The sequence below is a fragment of the Cebus imitator genome, unplaced genomic scaffold (genome assembly GCF_001604975.1).
Source record: "Cebus imitator isolate Cc_AM_T3 unplaced genomic scaffold, Cebus_imitator-1.0 Scaffold344, whole genome shotgun sequence".
NCBI lineage: Eukaryota > Metazoa > Chordata > Mammalia > Primates > Cebidae > Cebus > Cebus imitator.
Window position 1 is genome coordinate 1,095,152 of NW_016107659.1, and position 20,405 is coordinate 1,115,556.

Below are 20,405 nucleotides of genomic sequence, written 5' to 3' on the forward strand. Positions count from 1 at the left end.
TTAAAAAAAAAAAAAAAAAAATTAATCTCTCTACATTGCTTTTATAAGTAAAAATGGAAAAAGCAGTTTAAAATAAATATAATAAATGTAAGTATAACGTGTTTTATATATATTTCATTATCACCTGTTGCATGGCACGTACATAGTATTCACTGAAGTATTATATATTAATGTCACCAAAAGTTACATGTATTCATGTTGAAGTTTATTTTTTAGAGACTTCTGATGTTACATTATTTGGCAGACATTTTGAAAAATTAAAAAGTCAAAGAGAAGTTTTAAAAAGTATTAACACTTCTACCCTGAAGAAGCATTTTTACATATCAATGTTAAATATTTTTCTAAGTATACAGAACAATAGAAAGCAATCTTAATTAGTATAAAGTTAATTATCCAACAAGAGTAATCCTCTGCTCATCAGACCATTAAGAAAATGAAAAGACAATCAGCAAAATGGGAAAAAAACATTCACAGCAGAAACATCAGACAAGACTTCAGTAACTAATATATAAATATCATCTACAAATCAACAATATAATAACCCATGTAAAAACAGGTAAAAGATTTAAATAGATATGAAAGCAAAAGAGGAGAAGAGGCCAAAATACATGAGAAAAGGTGCCTAACATCATTAATTAACAGGAAAATGAAAATTATAAGCACAGAATTACCATTACACACCTATAAAATCAAGAAGACTGGCAATATCAAATGTTGGAGAGGCAATGGAACAAATGGAATTCTTACACACTATTGGAGAAGTATGAAACGTTACAACCACTTTAAAGAACTGCTGGCAACATACATCTGTCTATATTATGATTCTATAATTTCACTCTCAGAAATATATGTCCACAAATATACTTGTACAAGAATATTTATTATAGCAGCCTTATTCATAACAGCTCCAAATTGGAAATAACCCAAATGGCCATCAATAGATGGATAAACAAATGGTAGTATATTTACATATTGGAATAAATATTAATGAAAAATTAATAAACAGAGCTGTGTGCAGTGGCTCGTGCCTGTAATCCCAGCAACTAGGGAGGCTGAGGCAGGAGGATCCCTTGAGCCTAGGAATCCGAAGCTGCAATGAGCTATGAATGTGCCACTGCACTCCAGCCTGGGTGCCAGAGCAAAACTCAGTCTCTTAAAACAAAAATAAGAAAAAAACAAACTACTTATACATACAACATAGATGAATTTCAAAAATCTTAAGAAAAAGAAGCCAGACACAAGAGTATATATTGTATCATTCTATTTGTATGCAATGCAAATATAAACAGAAGTAATCTATGATGATAGAAACTAGATAGTGATTGCTGGGTGACAAAGTATTCCATTGGAAACAGGCAAAGGGGCTTAGAGAAGGGGATAAAAATATGCTACACCTTGTTTGGAAGTAGTGAGTACATAATTACCAAATGATACTTAAATGCATACTTAAAATATGTACCTTTTATTTTGTATTACAGCTCAACAAAGATTAGCATTATCATAAAGCTCTTTACATATTTAAATACACCCACAGACACACATATTATATGCTACATAATGCATAGACCACCAAGAGAAAACTAAGGTATAAACCACATTTATTCATTAATTATTCACTTATCCATGCATTTATTTACTTTTTGGCTCAATTCTGGGTATGTGCACATTCACACACACATATGTATATGTTTATATGTGTGTAAACATTAATTTAAAAATGGCTTCAATATATATTGCTTTACAACTTGCTGCAATAAACTATATTATCCTTACCTGTCAATAAATACACAACACAAAATTGATTTTTAAATTGAGTCCAAGTCCATATAGTAAATTAATGACCAAAAACTGCTGGCATGCAGATCCTACATGGGAGTAATGGAAATTTTAAAAATCTTTAGAATAAAAAAGAACAGAATTCAAGTCCAGCTTATTTACCCCCAAACCACGTAGCCTTGGCTAACTCACTTAACTTCATGGGCATCCATTTTCTCACACATAAATTGGAAATACCTACCCTGAAAAAAAGCTTTTTCAAAATATGAGATATAATTTCCTTAGCACAGTGGCTAGCCCATAACAGCTACTCAATAAATAATAACTATAATTAAAAATTATTTGTTTAGCATAACCAATTTTCATGGAGCAATCACGTGAAAGATACAGTTAGCCCAGGCAAGTAGTTAACACATTAGTCTGTTTAAATTAATTTTTATTATACGAGGGTTTTAGTAGTATATTACTTTCATGATCCAAGATTTGTATTTAAAGTAGAAACAATGGTGCCCTTCCAGAGCTATATTAATGATTACATTAGATATTTCACATAGAAATACTCAAACCATGAAGTGCTGTACAAATACTAGAAATTATGACCCTCTTTTGCTTAGTTTAGTGTGAATGACCTGAAATCACTTAATAGGCAGGTAGAATTTGTTTTGCTTATATAACATATACTTTTTGATACATAATTCTATCTAAAACTGTCTTAGATGTTATTAATGAAACCTCAAACAAATCCCTAAAGAAACTATTTGTTTCAGTCATGCAAGAGTAGTAAATTATAATAAATTAAAGGAATCAGTACAAATTTAATAAAGCCAAATATGGTGATAACTCAATAGACCACTGTGCTGTGTCATAAGTATATTCTCAGATACATTCCCCAATACCTTACAGTCACTTCAAGGATCCCTCAATTCTTATCCACTATCCCACCACTTACCTAGCCTTGAATTTCCCATCACTTTTACCTAAACTCTCAGTAGTTTGGATGAGATGTCACATACTCTAGAGCATTATCTGTGTAGCTCTGTAATTTCTAATATTTTCACTCTAAAACAGGACAGTAAAAAAAAAAAAAAAAAGGTGAACAATTATATAAACATGAACCAAGACTCTATGAAGGGTTTTAAGCTTTAGGAGGACAAGGACATCTTGCTTACTCTTATCTTCAAATGCCTATCACAGTCTCTACCACACAGTAGGCTTTCCAGAATTAATTTTCTACACTAAAGAATAAGTTTATAAGTAATTATTTTTAAGATCAGGTTGTTGCTAACAGTACTCAGGAGGAGGAGGGTCCAACCAATATTTACTAAGCATCAATTCTATGTCTGGTCGTGTACTAATTCCAGTAAGTATTGCTAATTATCCCTTCCAAAAGCCCTGTCAAGCAAAGCAGCAAGAGGACAGGGGAGGACGAAAAAGAAACAACTATAAAAGGAGTACATGAAAGGAGAGTGATACACATATAATGGCATATGAGGCTCCATGAACCTAAGGGAGCTTCAGTTCCCCTCATTATCTCTTCCTCTAGGCTTCATACAAGGTTTTTTTTTTTTTTTTTTTTTTTTTTTTTGAGACGGAGTTTTGCTCTTGTTACCCAGGCTGGAGTGCAATGGCGCGATCTTGGCTCACCGCAGCCTCCGCCTCCTGGGTTCAGGCAATTCTCCTTCCTCAGCCTCCTGAGTAGCTGGGATTACAGGCACGCGCCACCATGCCCAGCTGATTTTTTGTATTTTTAGTAGAGACGGGGTTTCACCATGTCGACCAGGATGGTCTCGATCTCTTGACCTCGTGATCCGCCCGCCTCGGCCTCCCAAAGTGCTGGGATTACAGGCGTGAGCCACCACGCCTGGCTCATACAAGGTTTCTTACACACATGAGCTCCTTCTAATTAAAATCACTTAATGTTTTCTTGAAGGGCTGGAGGCTGACTAGAATCTTGAAGCAAATGTCTAAATACATTTCCATTTATCATCCCTAACTGTTCAGAACAATTATTACAGTTAATGAGTGACCAAGCTTGTTGATCATGGCCTTAAAGAGGCACTAAAAAGAAAAGTCAGTTAGGCAAATTCTGAGTAATTACTCATCCTTTAAATTATTTTCCCCTTAGCGAAAATTTCTCCTTAAAAGTTATCTTTGACATTTTCCTCTTCCTGATCTCCCACCTTCAACTGGCCAGCAAAGTGCCATTTACTCCTCTCTAAAGTTTCTGACATCTCTTCCTTTTTTTAAATTCTATCAACCACAACCACATTTCAATTGCTCTTCTAACTCATTTAAATTATGGCAAAAGCTGCGCAATAAATTAATTCCCTGTGCTTATATTACCTCTCTTTATTCTAATCCAATCTCCAAGCCACTGCAAGATTAACTGTACAAATCTAATTTTTATCATTTTATCAACCTTCCTGAAAATTTCAAAGAGAAACTGAAGTAGGAGTAGAGCTGAACAATGTATTCTATGATGTACTTTTGAATACATGTAAACAAATACCACATAAGCAACATACATACCCATCTAGAAAAGTCGGATACATACATGGCTTCAACACTATAACAAAATTAAACAATTACACAAATCTGATATGTAATTATGTCTTTAATATAATCTATGATTAATGTAAGCAGATATGACTAAATGTATATGAAGATTACTATAGTTAGCATTACTTTGCAAAAGCTAGAAGCAAAATGGTCTCCACCAGCAAAGACGCTGGCAGTACATCTTCTCACCCTTATCCACAGGTCCAAAAGATGAGAACAGCATTGCTTTAAACAATCTAACATTTCCTGAAATTCTAACAATTATTAATTTCAAAAAGTTATATAATTTAGTAGAGAAAGGCTCTATCCCAAGGATAGCATCTCCTGAGGGCCTCTAGTTTATAGTAAAATAACACTAACGCAGAGCAAGTCAAAAGTTGCCAAGAGAAAGTATTCCATCTTTGGATAGAGAAATAGAACATTTTTTCTTATACTGATGCCAAAATCTGCCCCTGTGTAATTGTTTATTTGTTCTGGTGTAATCATCTGGAATGCAGAGAACAAGTATTATCTTCCCTTTACACACTCAAAATAACAATGTTTTCTCTCAAGCAACTGAAGCACGTAATAATCTTTTGATCATTGGTATATTTTAAATATAAATACAATGGCAAAAATGATTGACAGAAAAACCTGTCAATCAATTACAGTGGCAAGTCAATCAATTTAACTGGGTTATAATGTTTCTTAAATGTTAAGTTTATCATACTAAAAACCGAACATGGACTTCATTTCTGGTTCCACACAAAAGGAGCCTGGAAGTCATCACATCATTCTAACGACAAGTAAAAACCTGATCAAACTGAAAAATCAACAACTCTTCTGAATTGTAAGAGAAATGAGGACACGGGGCAAGCTACTACCCCCAAGATCATAAAGGTAGACATGAGAATATAGGGAGTCACACATTAAGGTTCATGAGCAAAAAGTGCTGTGAGAACCAGTGCCTGGGTAGGTAAACCTGAAGTACGATCAATCAACTGGATGTTTCATAGCTGTTTCAGAAAATCAGCAAACCACGAAGCACTTCGTGAGAGGCAATGATATGAACAGAGAAATGATATGAACAGAGACAGAGCAATACAAACAGCAAGATGGTACTAGGTCCCTTTAACCTGGAATGCCCTTTGTTTCTCAACCCAACTTGGGGAACAACCTTGTCATTCTTCAGAAGTCTAGCTCAGACTAGATGTAAAGGTTTTTCCTAACCTACAAGACCACTTCTCTATACTGTTATGATACATTCTTCATACCAACATTATAGCATATATATTACATATATCTGATTTGTCAGGGTTCCAGTTAACAGCTAGTGTACCACTGTAATTGTTAATAACATCTATTTTCACTTCCCAAAGTATCCCAGGTTGTATTATAAATAATAGCTATAAATAATATGATCACCTTAAGTATAAACTTCAACGGCAGTGCCTGTTTTTCCCAGGACTATTTCTGCTCCATTATCTCCTCCCAGAGACTAAAATTGTGTTGTTGAGGTTAAATAAATAAATAAATAAATATAAAAATTTTTAAAAACTTGTGTTGTTGGCTTCTTGTACCAGTGTCCTACTCTTATAATAATGATGGCAGGAAGAGTTATGGCAATTTCTGCTGACTTGTAACATATTAAAATTGACTTCCCTAAAGATGGTAAAAAGAAACACGGGGGACTAGTAGGGGAAGAGGAAAGAGGAGTAAGCACTGAAAAACAACCTATCAGGTACTATGCACACTACCTGGGTAATGGGAACATCTGTCCACTGAACCTCAGCAACATGCAACTTAACCATGTAACAAACCTGCACATGTACCCACCGAAACTAAAGGTTGAAAAACAAATACATATATGTTTTATAAATAAATAACTTTTTCTCCATGACCCAGGGATTGAGACCTATTTCCCTCCCCCTTCAATTCTGGATTATAAACTTACTTCATTTTATACTTTCCTCTTTCTGTGTACACAAAAACATCTTCCTTTCTATAATTCTAAAGAATTGCTCACTCCGAATTATTTCAAGGACCAAAGGTTATAACCAATGACAAGAAAAAAAAGTTCTTGTTGACAGTTTATCATTCTGTACCTTTGGATAAATTAAACAAGTGACATCTACCAGGCCACTCCTGTGATGGTCTTAAAATTCTATTAACAAAAGCCACGTCTTTAATTGATTTATCAGCATGTTATTATATATTGTAACTGTCAAATATAAACGAGGATCAATCTAGGTATACAACACTAAAAGAAAGTAAGCTAGATGTAGTAGTAATTCACTTGAACAGAACATCTATTAAAAGTTGTATAATTTTAATAATTAGAAGCTATAATTAGTATTTTAATTCATATACTTAGAATATAAATTTATATAAGTTTACAGCTCAAAATATGTAAATATTTAAAATTTAACTTCAAACAATGGTCCTCCCAAGGTTCTTTTTCAAAAAAAGTAACATTGACAATATCAATACTGAGGAACACAGGTATTCCCCTAGATTTTATTTAATAATGTTATTATTTATATAATTTTTCAAAATAAACCTATACTATAAAGCAGTTATGATCTTTCCCAGGAACAGCTCTGTATATCTACAAGGGTATTTCGATTTCTGTGTTTTATTCAGTCATAAATTTCAATGCTCTTCATCTGCCATATACTGTGCTAACTGCTAGGAGAGAAACATTAATAAATATATGATCTAATTCCTGGAGCTCAAAATTAAATGGGAAAAAAGAGGGATATAAATCTAACAGTAATATAACAGACAGGTGGGTGGTAAATACCATGCAAACAAAACAAAAAGAGAGTGTTTGACAGAGATTTCACTAGTATAAGACAAGTGAGAACAGGAAACCTGTCTGTCCATTTACAGATGCACCTCTGGCACAATGCCAGGCATGTGGTGGGTTGTCAATAAACAGTGGTTAAAAGAAATACTGAGCAAGAGAGTAAGTGGCACAAATGTTATCTGAAGATACTTAACGCTGGAATTTATTCTTGACAATAAGCAATACATCCTGTAGGCATATAAAATGTGAAAAGTAATATGCACATTAACATGGAAATGTGAAAAAACATGGTATTTTTCTCAATTAACTCAAGAAACAGCAAGAAATTCTAAGTCCCCAGAAAACAGGATAGAGAACAAATGAAAACAGAACTAGATTCCAACAGCTTTCTAAGGTATGTTAACTTAACTTAGAAAAATATAAGTTAACATATCTTATATCTTTGGGCAATAGTTAATTATTAAGGAAGGCGTTTATGCAAGTGAATGGCATGATCAGTTATTTGTGCTTCAGAAATACAACTCTGGAGAGTGAACTGCAGAAGAGGAGAAAGGCAAGTTTAAGTAGAGGTTAAAAAAATTTTATAACCAGGAAACTTAGTAATGGCTTAAAGATGGAGGAAAGACAGACGACAGAATCAAGGATGAATTCCAGATTTCTGGATTGGGTAAATTGATGTATGATTCTACTCACTAACAGGGAATCCTAGAGCAAGTACAGATTTGGGGGAAATTTTCTACCAGCTATAGTAAGCTTATGCACCAAAAGTAAATAACAACAAACCTTACAATGTTATATATTAAATAATGTTAATATTTACAATGTTATATGTTAAATATGTTAAATAACATATAACATATAATTTGTTAAATGTTAAAATAATAAGACAAAATAATTGGCTATTTGGTACTGTATCAAAAACACTTATATTAGTCAGGCTTGGCTACTCCGATACTGGGGGCCCAAGAGCCTGGGAGTTCAAGGCTGCAGTGAGCTATGATCATTCCACTGGACTCCACCTCCAGTTTGGGTGACAGAGCAAGACCCTGTTTCTAAAATTAAAAAATAATTTTAAAAAATTATGTTTAATTAAAAAATTATTTTAAACCACATTTACAGGCTATCCGTTTTCAAGCCTATGTTCTTAAAAATATATATAGATTATCATAAAAATATCAATTCCAGAGTCAAGTGTCCCCAGAAAGCTGCCCACAGTAATATGCATTTATAAGAAGTACCCCAGTGATTCTTATGCTCGCTAAAATGTGAAACATGCTATAAAGACTGCCAGGTGTCATGCAACTAGATTCTTTTATCTGTTTGGATTATTTGATCTGAAATCTAAGACCAGAACCTACTGTATGAAATATTCTGATCATCTTCAAATGTTACAATATAAAACACCACCACTGACACAAAATTAATAATTACTAATACTATACAGAGAACCTACAATATTGTGGTAATATTTCTGTATGAATAAGCTATTTTAATCTCCATAACAACTGTATAAGGTAGGTATTACTATTATTGATCCCATGTTAATAAATGAGGCCTAGAGACATAGTTCACTTGCCTAAAAGTCACACTAATACCAGATATGGCAATAAGATCTGAACTTAAGCAGTATGACTCCAAAGTCTACCTTTTATTCCTCAACATATAATACAATACAGACTACCTAGTTATACTGCCTTGCACAGGACAATGTACCTTTGGTGTTCATACTGGGTTATAATTACACACTTAATTGTATAATTAGTTGATGTTTATCTCCCTATGCCGTAATTCTGCTTTAGTTCACCACTGTGACGTCATCCAAATAACTAAACAATGGTTGGCAGGCAGTAGCCACACTCAAAAAGTATTTGTTGAATAAATGAATTTACTATTCAGAAATAAATACACAAAACTTCAAAATATACCAAATTCAGTTTCTTGGTCTGGGTTCTGGTTTCATATCACCTCAATTAGGCTATTATCAAAAAGATTAAAAGATGCAGGGAGCCATGAACATACCACTGTACTCTAGCCTGGGTGACAGAGCAAGACCCTATGTCAAAAGAAAAAGACAAAAAGTAACAAATGTGGAAAAGAAATTCATACACTGTTGGTGAGAATGTAAATTATTAAGTACAGCCATTATAGAAAATGATATAGAGGTGCCTCAAAAAACTAAAAATAGAATTATCATATGGATAATCCAGCAATTCCACTACCAGGTATACACAGCCAAAGGAAATGAAATCAGCATATCAGAGAGAATTAATAAGCTAAAGAGATACCATATTTATTGCAGCACTATTCATAATAGACAAGATTTAGAAGCAACCTAAGTGTCCTTCAATGGATAAATGAATTTTTTAAGTGTAGTATATATGCACAATGGAATACTATTCAGCCATTAAAAAAATAAAATCTGGCCAGGCGTGGTGGCTCACGCCTGTAATCCCAGCACTTTGGGAGGCCGAGGCGGGTGGATCACGAGCTCAAGAGATCGAGACCATCCTGGTCAACACGGTGAAACCCCGTCTCTACTAAAGCTACAAAAAATTAGCTGGGCATGGTGGCGCGTGCCTGTAATCCCAGCTACTCAGGAGGCTGAGGCAGGAAAATTGCCTGAACCCAGGAGGCGGAGGTTGCGGTGAGCCAAGATCGCGCCATTGCACTCCAGCCTGGGTAACAAGAGCAAAACTCCATCTCAAAAAAAATAAATAAATAAAAATTAAAAAAAATAAAATAAAATCTTATCACTTGCGGCAACATGGATGAACCTGGAGGACATGATCTTAAGTGAAATAAACCAGGCACAGAAAGACATACACCACACAATCTCACAAATTTAAAGAAGCGGAATCTAAAGAAACTGATCTCACAGAAGTAGAAAGTAGAATAGTAGAGGGTAAGGGAGAACAGAGAAAGTTAAAGTCAGGAGGAATAAGTTCTGGTGTTCTCTTGTGCAGTAGGGTGACTATGACTAATAGTATTGTATTGTATTGTATTTACAAATAACTAGGAGAAAGGATTTTGAATGTTCTCACCACAAAAAAATTATAAACATATGATGTGATTGCTATGGTCTCAATGTCCCCTCCAAAGCTGATGTTGAAATTTCATCCCCAACATGGCTGTATTGAGAGGTGGGGCCTTGAAGAGGTGACTGGATCATGAAGGCTCTGCCCTCAAGAATGAGTTATCACAGGAGAGGAACTGGTGGCTTTATAAGAAGAAAAGAAACCTGAGCTAGCACATTAGCACATTCAGCCCTCCTTGACATGTGACAACATGTACCACACCACCCTGAGACTCTTCAATGACAGCAAGAAGGTGTCATCAGATGGCAGCCCCTCAATCTTGGACTTCTCAGCCTCCATAATGGTAAGAACTAAATTACTTTTCTTATGAATTACCCAATTTCAGGTAATCTATAAGTGACAGAATACTGATTAATCCATTAATGGATATGCTAAATACCCTGATTTTGTTTTACACAATGTAGACACATATCAAAATATCACAGTGTACCCTATAAACATGTAATTATTTGTGTCAATTAAAACCAAAATGTTAAAAAATATGTATTTAAAATACAGCAAGCTCTGCTTCTTGATCTGGGTGCTGGTTTCACAGGTGTCAATCTGTCAAAGACTCACTGAGCAAAACATGTATAATAAATTCATGTTTCTCTCTATTCAATAAATAGTAAAAAGCAAGAATGAAAAAAATTTGTTATTTTGTGAGATATTAAAGACTATATTTATTGTCCTTTTACAGTAAACAAGACTGCTTCTTTAACTTGACTTTTAACAATCTGGCAATTATAACAGAAGTCTCTAAGCCATATCTGTGAATTCTAAAATAGAGGAATTGACAAGGGACTTACTATCTTATCATTAGTTATAATAATGACAGCTATAATACGGACATACATAAAAGAGGGAATAAAAAAAGAAATGTATCTACTTCCCAAACTCTGAGGAACAAGAGATATGAAATAATACAATTTTCCAAACACCCTAACCAAATTTCTTTCTTATTGCTTTGAAAAGAAATCTCACTTTCTAAGGAAAAAACAAACCTATTTAAAAATAATTAACAATGCAATGGCATTTACCCAAATTTGTCAAACACAAAATTTTTTAAATGGCAATGCATAGGAAAACAAAAAGAAAAAGACAAAAATTTAAGCCTGCTGTCTACCTTCAGAAAACCATTCTGATCCTTTTCTATTCCACCTTCTCAGGTACTATTCACTCAGTGCTAAAAATCCTGTTGCCAGGCTGCACTAGCTAAAGAACTAATGCCTAAGCATTCACCTTAACTAATCTTCTAATCATCATCCTTGTCTATTACTACATGGTAGGTAATTAGTGAATTCATAAAGATTTTCTTGCACAGATGTCTGAGGTAGAAAATGAGTAAGACCTCCACAATGGAAAAAGCGTATCAAGTGCTTTCTGAATCTTCATCTCTTTCTCTTCTTTACAGTAAAATTAGAATTGAGTACTTGGGATCATAATGCCTGTTAAAAGATAATTTGTGGTAGACAACTGAACCAAATTCACAAAGCACTTTTACTTTGTACACAAAGTATACACAAGTATATACAAAGAATTCAAAAGGTCTTCACCAGCCTACAGAAATGGCTATCATTCAAAGAAATGTTTTTCATAACATTTAATGTTATTTTTTCTGCAGAAAATCAACATGAAAAATGCAGTCTGCAACTTGAACAACCTTTTCTAAGACAGTAAAAATAACTAAAAGCAATTATTACTTAAAGATTACAATTACTACATGTTCTGTTACAATTTCTATGTCTTAGTCTATTATATTTTAGAAAGATATTTGTAAAATCATTAGGTTTCCATAGTCCTCTAATTAGGAATCCTTTATTATAAGAGAAAAAAAATCAGTTCATCTTTGAAACATTTCACTATGTAAATGAACCCTGTGAAAGAATGGAACAGCTGTGCCTAATGGCCAAGACAATTAATCCTGATATATATCCAGTCTATTAGAATTATTTAGAAGTCAGTTGTATATTTGCATGTACAGCTACTTCCATGCTTCCGCTTTTCTCTATGAAATATGTCTATAGTTCAGATCATTTGTCAGGCAGGTGGCTTCCATGAAGGTAGTTAAATGGGCTTACCTTCTTAGGAACTAATAAGGGAGAGCAAAGGTAAATACCTTGGCTGTAGGGCACTAGATGGCTTAGCAAACTGAAAAATACATTGTTACCATATTATTTTCTAATCTTTCCATCTGTATTGATTCCACATCTTATTACGCACTATTCTTCATGAATCCTCAGTTTCTTTCACAGCTCTGTCTTTAAAAAAAAATGCTGGCCAGGTGCAGAGGCTCATGGCCTCCCAAAACTTTGGGAGGCCAGGAAGGGAGGACTTCTTGAGGCCGGGAGTTCAAGACCAGCAATAAGAGCATTGTAAGACTCCTGTCCCTACAAAAATTAGGGAAAAACAAAACAAAACAACAACAACAACAACAACAACAAAACCCACAGCTGGGCATGGTGGCGCACATCTGCCATCCCAGCTATACAGGAGGCTAAGATGGGAGAATTACTTGAGCCCAGGAGGTTGAAGCCACAGTGAGCCATAATGGTGCCACTGCACTTTAGTCTGGGTGACAGAGCAAGACCCTAGTATCTAAAAATAAAAAAAAAATTAAATGCTTTGCCCGTTGTTTCCCATCTTTGAAACATTACTTCTTTCTTTTGCCAAATCTGAGATGCTACTGAATTTATTCTTACCCTCATCATCTCCTAAGCTTCATCAGCCTGGTGGCTAAGGCCATCATTCAAACTAAGCTGTCCTCCTCAAGTGTACCATTTGCCCAATTCAAAGTTTTTCTCTCAGTTTTTCAAACTTTTTGACTTTTCCATTACAATGCTCACCCATGCTAACCAAATCCACCTTCTTTCCCATGGTTTCTACAACTACACTGTCTCAGTCCTTTTCATGCCTATTCCTCACTGCTCTTATGTCTTGGTTTAAAGATTTGTATTCCCTCCTCCTGTTCCATATCCTTTAACATTACCAAAAGCTTTGAGTTAAATGAAGGTTGCCAGGGAAAAAAAAGTTTTAAATGTAAACAACAACAAAGACAACAAAAATTACCTGAAGTTCTAACTGTATATCCTTTTCCTCAGGTTTCTCTTTTCACTGTCTCCATCAATTCTAAGAAATTCAGTTTTACTCTTTAAGTCAACAACACCTCAAAAGTTCAATTCTAAAATATATCTATAATTAAAAGCAATACACTTCAGTCTACATGTTTTGTGGTGTGTCCACCTCAAATTTGGCATGTCCTGTAATCAAATTAATTCATCCTAATAAAAAATTTCAAGAATTTCCACCTTCATATAATATTACTATTGGAAATTCTGGACTCGATGGAATCTATTCAAATCCAGGTAGCCATCAGGTATCACTGAGACACTTTAGAACAGCAGTTCTCAATCTTTCTGGCACCAGGGACCAGTTCTATGGAGGACAATTTTGCAACAGACAGGGTCAAGTGGTGGGAATGGTTTCGGATGAAACTGTTCCACCTCAGATCATCAGGCATTAGATTCTCATGAGGAAGGCATAACCTAGATCCCTCACATGCACAGTTCACAATAGGGTTCATGCTCCTATGAGAATTTAATGCTGCCACTGATCTGACAGAAGATAGAGCTCAGGTGGTAATGCTAGCTTGCCTGCTGCTCACCTCCTACTCTGTAGCTCAGTTCCTAAGAGGCCAGGGACTAGTACCAGTGCACAGGCAGGGGTTTCGGAACCCCTGCTTTAGTTCATGTACCTTAAGAACCTCTTACATAGACTACATCATAACAGTATCCTGTTTTTATACCCTACTAAGTTTTGAATCAGTGTTTTATACATATTACCATATTTAGTATCCTATTCCTGCTTTTAGGGTTAAGCATAATCATTCATATACATCAAAAAAGCTCACCAACAATTATCAGAACAAAAACATATTGGCTTATCTCAAGTCCTAAGCATGAAAGGAAACACATGTTAAATTAAGCCTTTCCATGAACCTGGGTCAATGATGACCCTAACCTGGCAAAAATATCACAATGCACAATTAATTCATGTAGTATAAGTGTAAACAGGCCCTCTAATTCCAAGTTTACTATTTGTTATTCTTGCCTACACTTCAGTTGGACATTCATAAACAACCACATAGACTAATGATCAGAATCTAAAAATAAATTTGCAAATGCTCTTTGGATTTAGCCTTTAAAAACCTTAAACCATGATAAATAAAATCAGTATAACACATTCATTTAGGCATATCTTGCAAGAACTAATTGTTGAAATTATTATATTTTATTTATGCACTCTGATAGTGCTTTTGCGATATATTTGTTCTCCATACTTCATTGCCCATTCATAAACTATAATTTCTTTTAAGAAAAACATGACTAGACACACTGAGATAAATATTAAGAAGACAAATTCCAGTCAGGCTTTGCTATGTGAAATAAGTTGAGGTCAGGTCAGTTTTTTGTTGTTGTTATTTTTCTTTTTTTTTTTTTTTTATTGATTGATTTTTTTTGAGACGGAGTCTTGTTCTGTGGCCCAAGCTGGAGTGCAGTGACTCCATCTTGGCTCACTGCAATCTCTACCTCCTAGGTTTAAGCGATTCTCCTGCCTCAGCCTCCTGAGTAACTGGGATTAGAGGCGCCTGCCACCATGCCCGGCTAATTTTTTTGTATTTTTAGTAGAGACAGGGTTTCACTATGTTAGCCAGGCTAGTCTCGAACTCCTGACTTCAGGTGATCCGATCATCTCGGCCTCCCAAAGTGCTGGCATTACAGGCATAAGCCACCACACCCGGCCGTCAGGTCAGTTTTATCAGGTCAGGTTACATATGACAAAAGCTTTCCTTCTCAGAGTTTTTAGGTTTCAAAGTTGTGGAGAAGAGACTGTGGACCTGTATAATTAATACTACCAATATGAAAATCTTGCACTCTTTTCTACAACAAAGTTATTGAAACTGTTACTTTTTCCATTCTTCCAAGACACAAAATATGTAGTGAAGTATAAATTTAGATATTAAGTTGGAAAAAGTTTAAGAAAAAGTAAATCATATTGCCCCAGCAATAATTAGTTTGTCAACACAAAGAATTTAACCATAACAAAGAATGTTCCCACCAATTCAGAATAAAAGACTTTGGCCATTTAGGATAAAAACACTAATGAAAAGAAGGGCTTCTGGCCCTAAGAATAACTACCAGGCTACCAAAGTGCGGCTGTGGACAATCAACATGGGTACAACCTGCGAGCATGTCATAAATGCAAAATCTTAAGCCCTTCCAGGCCTACTGAACCTGACTCTTCATTATGACAAAATCTCCAGGTGGTCCAATTGTGTATTTCTGCAGGAAAAAAGTTAAACCTAGCAGGCCTAGCTGCTTATCCTTAAAACGGCCTGCTTCCAAGGTTGACTTTCAGCTACCATACAGGAACTTACATTTTGGGAGGTTCTCTAAACTGGTACATGTGGCTCACTGGACCTAAACTGTTTATACAAACAATGTGTTTCAGATGTAATACTTGATTTCGTTCTGTAAGTTTGGAATTTTGTTATCTGCCAGGTAGAGGCTACCTACTTGGCAAGTCCTCAATAAAAGCTCTGGGCACTGAGTCTCTAACGAGATTCCCCGGTTGACAAACATTTCATGGGTTGTCACAATTCATTACTGGAGGGAACTAGCATGCCCTGTGTGATTCTGCTGGGAAAAGATTCTAGAAGGTTATGCTTGTTTCCCCAAGACTTTGCCCCATGTATCTTTTCCCTTTGCTGATTTAGTATCGTATCTTTTTGTTGTAATGAGTTCTAGTAAATCACTGAATCTAAGGATGGTGTCTGAGACCTCCAACAAAGCACTGAATTTCAGAAGCTCTGCTTTAGAGAATCCACATGAAATTCTACTCCCAAAGCTTAAGAGCAGGCCATGAGGACTGTAGGTAAACCCCTGAGTCAATGCAAAACAAGGAATCTATTATGCATAAAGTTAGACCTTAGAAAAGTCTACATCCTAAGAAAAAAGGTGAATTAGAAGAACATCCAACAGAGGTAAACAGCAAAGAAATGCAGCTCTGGGTCAAGCAGTAAACAAATCAAAAAAACAAGAGACTTTGCTGAGACTCTGAGGCCACATGTGACTTTGGAACATAAATGTACCCCTGCATGGTTAAGGGAAAAAAAAAAAAAAAAAAACCAAGGTGAGAATCTGAATTTAAAGTAGCCCTTGGTCTACAATGCTCCTAGGCAGCAGGCAGAAGCAAACTCAACCACTAATCACTCCGCCACTAACTCACCCACCCAACCAGGTAACCACCCTTAGCCTGGGTAACCTAACAAATAAATATAGGGCACAACCAAAAGCCACAAACACACAGTAAACAGCAAAATAAGCCATTATAAACAGAAACCAGAAAAAAAAAATCTAAAAAGACTAAAATATCAGAATCATTACACACAATGAAATAATAATTATGTTTTATATATCTAAAACAGGGAAGCTGGCAAACTTGTTCATAAAGAGTCACATAATAAACACTTTAGGCCTTAAGTTACACAGTCTCTGTTTCAACTACGTAACTCCACAGACACCAAAGCAGCCACGATAACACTTAAAATAAATAAGCATTGCCATGCCCCAATAAAATATTATTTACATATGCAGTAGCAAGCCAGACTTGCAAACCATAATTTGCAAACCTCTGGCTTAAGTGGAAAAAAAGAAGTAAAAAGAACATTCAAGAGAGCGTTCAAAAAAAATAAAAATTAAAAATATCAAAAAGATCCATGACAGAAAAGGGAGGGAGGGACGGGGTGGGGAGATTCAAGCAGAACTTCTTGAAATAAAAATATCATAACTGAAATAACTCAATGGAAGGGATGAACAGCATAAACACAGCTAGCAGAGGAATTAATGAACAAAAGACCTAGCTACAGATATAATACAGAACTTGGCTTCTCAGAAAAAAGGAGATGAAACACATAAAAAAGTTTAAAAACCAAGTAAGATAATGAGAAAGTCTAACATATATTTAACAAGACAAAATGGGAGAGATCCAATACTCAAAAAACACAAGGACTGACACTTTTCTGGAATTATGCAAAGACTTGAAATACTTAGAATCAGGATGCCCAATGAAACCCAAGGCAGAATAAACAACCACCTAAACACACTTTATTCAAAATGTTTAAAAGAAATTGTGAATATAGACAGAAAAACAGATTACCCAAAAGGAAGGTGATCTAGATGAACAACTTGTTTTTTGACATATATATAAGGTGTGCTGACCTTGTATGAATTATTACTCAAAGTATCTGTAAAACAATCAGAAAAATTTGAGCACTGACTGAATATTAGATGATATAAAGAACTTACTGTTTTTTGTCGTTGTTGTTTGTTTTTGAAACGGGGTCTTGCTGTTGACCAGGCCGGAGTACAGTGGCATGATCTCAGCTCACTGCAACCTCCACCTCCCAGGCTCAAGCGATTCTCCTCCCTCAGCCTCCCAAGTACTGTAGCTGGGACTACAGGTGCACGCCACGACACCAGGCTGATTTTTTGTATTTTCTTAGACACAGGGTTTCTTGCCCATGCTGCTTCAAGAACTCCTGAGCTCAGGCAATCCTCCCACCTAGGCCTCCCAAAGTGCTAGGATTACAGGCGTGAGCCACCACGCCTGGCCTACAAAGAACTTACTGTGAATTTACTCAGTTGTGTTAATGCCATTGTGGTTATATATTTTTAAATTCCTTATCCCTTAGATATACATACTGATTATCTGCAATGAAATAATATATACCTTGGATTTGCTTCAAAATGATCCATGAGGGAAGTGAGAGAATATACAAATGAAATAAGATTGTCCCATATGTTTATAATGGTTGAAGATAAGGAATACAATGAGGGCTCATTATACTTTTTCCTCAAATTACGTGTATGTTTGAAAATTTTCATAAAGTATTTTTTAATAAGACTGATAATCCCAAGTGTTGATGAAAGTATGAATTAACAGCAAGTCTTACATATTACTACTGTGAAAATAAAGACATATAGATGGATAACCTCTCCTTTCTCTCCATATATATACATGGCATATAACCAGTAATTCCACACTAAATTATATAATGCAGAGAAATCTACATATAAGTAGCAGGATTCATATGCAAGACTATATATAAAATCACTGTATATAATAGCAGGAAACTACAAATATGCCAAATGCTCATGATCAAAAGAATGTATAAATAGCTGTTACTTGTTTATTAATACTTGTCCTTAGAGTTTTCACCCATTTGCCAGACACTATGTTGGGGTCTGTAAACAAATAATTTTCTCACTTAATACTCATAATGACCTTATAGGATATATAATATTTTATCCCTTTTCACGAATAAAAAAAGTTAGGCTCAGAAAACTAGACAACACATCTGATATCTGCTTGCAAATTATGGAGCAAGAATGTGAATTTCAGCCGAGCAAGGTGGCTGAGGCCTGTAATCCCCAGCTCTTTGGGAAGCCAAGGCAGCTGGATCACCTGAGGACAGGAATTCAAGACCAGGCTGGCCAACATGGCAAAACCCCATCTCTACCAAAAATAAAATTTTTTAAAATTAGCTGGGTGTGGTGGTGGAGGCTGAGGCAAAAGAATCGCCTGACCCCAGGAGGCAGAAGTTGTAGTGAGCAGAGATTGCACCACTGCACTACAGCCTGGGTGACAGAGCAAGACTCTGTCTCAAAAAAAAAATGTGAATTTCGATTCTCCCTTCTACAAACTCAGTTTTCATTTCACAGTAGTAATTAGGAATGTAAATTTTCAAAAGAGGAGTAATACGTTAATTTTCTAAAATAGCTTAAAATTAACACACGGTCACTGACTTATGATGGTTCAACTTAAAATTTTCTTACTTCAAGATGTTGCAAGCATAATACACATTCAATAGAAACATTACTTTTAATTCTAAATTTTGATCTTTTTCTGAGCAGCAGTGTGTGGTAGAATACTCTCATAATGCTGGACAGTAGTAGTGAGTCAAGATCTCAGTCAGACACATGATCGCAAGGGTAAACAGGCCAGGTGTAGTGACTCACACCTGTACTCCCAGCACTTTGGGAGATGGATGTGAGAGGACTGCTTGAGAACAAGAGTTCAAGACCAGCCTGGGTAACAGCAAGACATTCATCTCTACAAAAAAATTTAAAAATTAGCTGGGTGTGGTGGTGTGCATGTGCAGTTCCTAGCTGCTCAGAAGACTGAGACAGCAGGATCCCTTCAGCCCAGGAGTTTGAGTTTACAGTGAGCTATGATTCTGCCACTACAATCCAGCCTGGGCAACACAGTGAACCAACACTCTACAATGTACCCAGTCATTAGCATTTTCTTGATATTGTTTTTGCATCCCATTGTGTCTACAAATACTCATTTTTCACTTACAATTAGTTTTTAAGGATGTAATGCCATCGTAAGTCTAGGGTTATCTGCAAAGAAAAAGAATTTTTTACAGTATCACAAAGGTAAACTGTAGTTGATCCAGACCTGTACAAATTACCAATACAATCTAAAATAACAAGGTTTCCCACAATTTGCAGTTCATATTTTATGTATGTACACATAAAATGAAACCAATGAGGTCCCTGGGGAAGACGACTGACTAGATTAACTCAAGTATTCCTCTTAATATGGTCAGTCTCCTCAAAATGCATTGACAACGGGATCTCATTTTATATAGAGAGCCATCTTCTTTTGTTAAGTCTTTCTACATTAAGTGATCTCTGTAAGTTTCTTCTAGCTCTAAACTCTAACAGCTTACTTGGCTCACTTTTATAATTCCACACCAATGAGCTCCATCTACACTATTACTGAACCCATAAAACCATCCTCTAGTACAGAGCTTGGCTTACTAAGAATGTCCTGCTCAGACCAAGGGATAAATATCAAATACATAACAGTATCAGTTAAGAACCACATCCATGCTACTTCTAGCAATTCAACTTGTAAGAGCATTCAATTGATTAGATTACATCCAAACACTTTCATGAACCAATTTTTTTTAAAAAGACAAATTAGGCCGGGCGCGGTGGCTCAAGCCTGTAATCCCAGCACTTTGGGAGGCCGAGGCGGGTGGATCACGAGGTCAAGAGATCGAGACCATCCTGGTCAACATGGTGAAACCCCGTGTCTACTAAAACTACGAAAAAATTAGCTGGGCATGGTGGCGC

General features: G+C 35.5%; 1 protein-coding gene across 5 annotated transcripts in view; it reads right to left on the reverse strand.

Annotated features, from left to right (window-relative positions):
• The window catches only part of RICTOR (RPTOR independent companion of MTOR complex 2), a 138,441-nt gene that overhangs the window by 95,866 nt on the left and 22,170 nt on the right, over positions 1–20,405 (reverse strand). The window contains exon 1 of one of the 5 annotated variants that reach the window (XM_037730436.1): positions 2,754–2,835. The exons of the other annotated variants lie outside the window; for them this stretch is intronic. The gene's annotated coding sequence lies outside the window, so the exon portion shown is untranslated. Of the gene's footprint in view, positions 1–2,753; positions 2,836–20,405 lie in introns of those variants that run through there. 5 annotated transcript variants of the gene reach the window in all.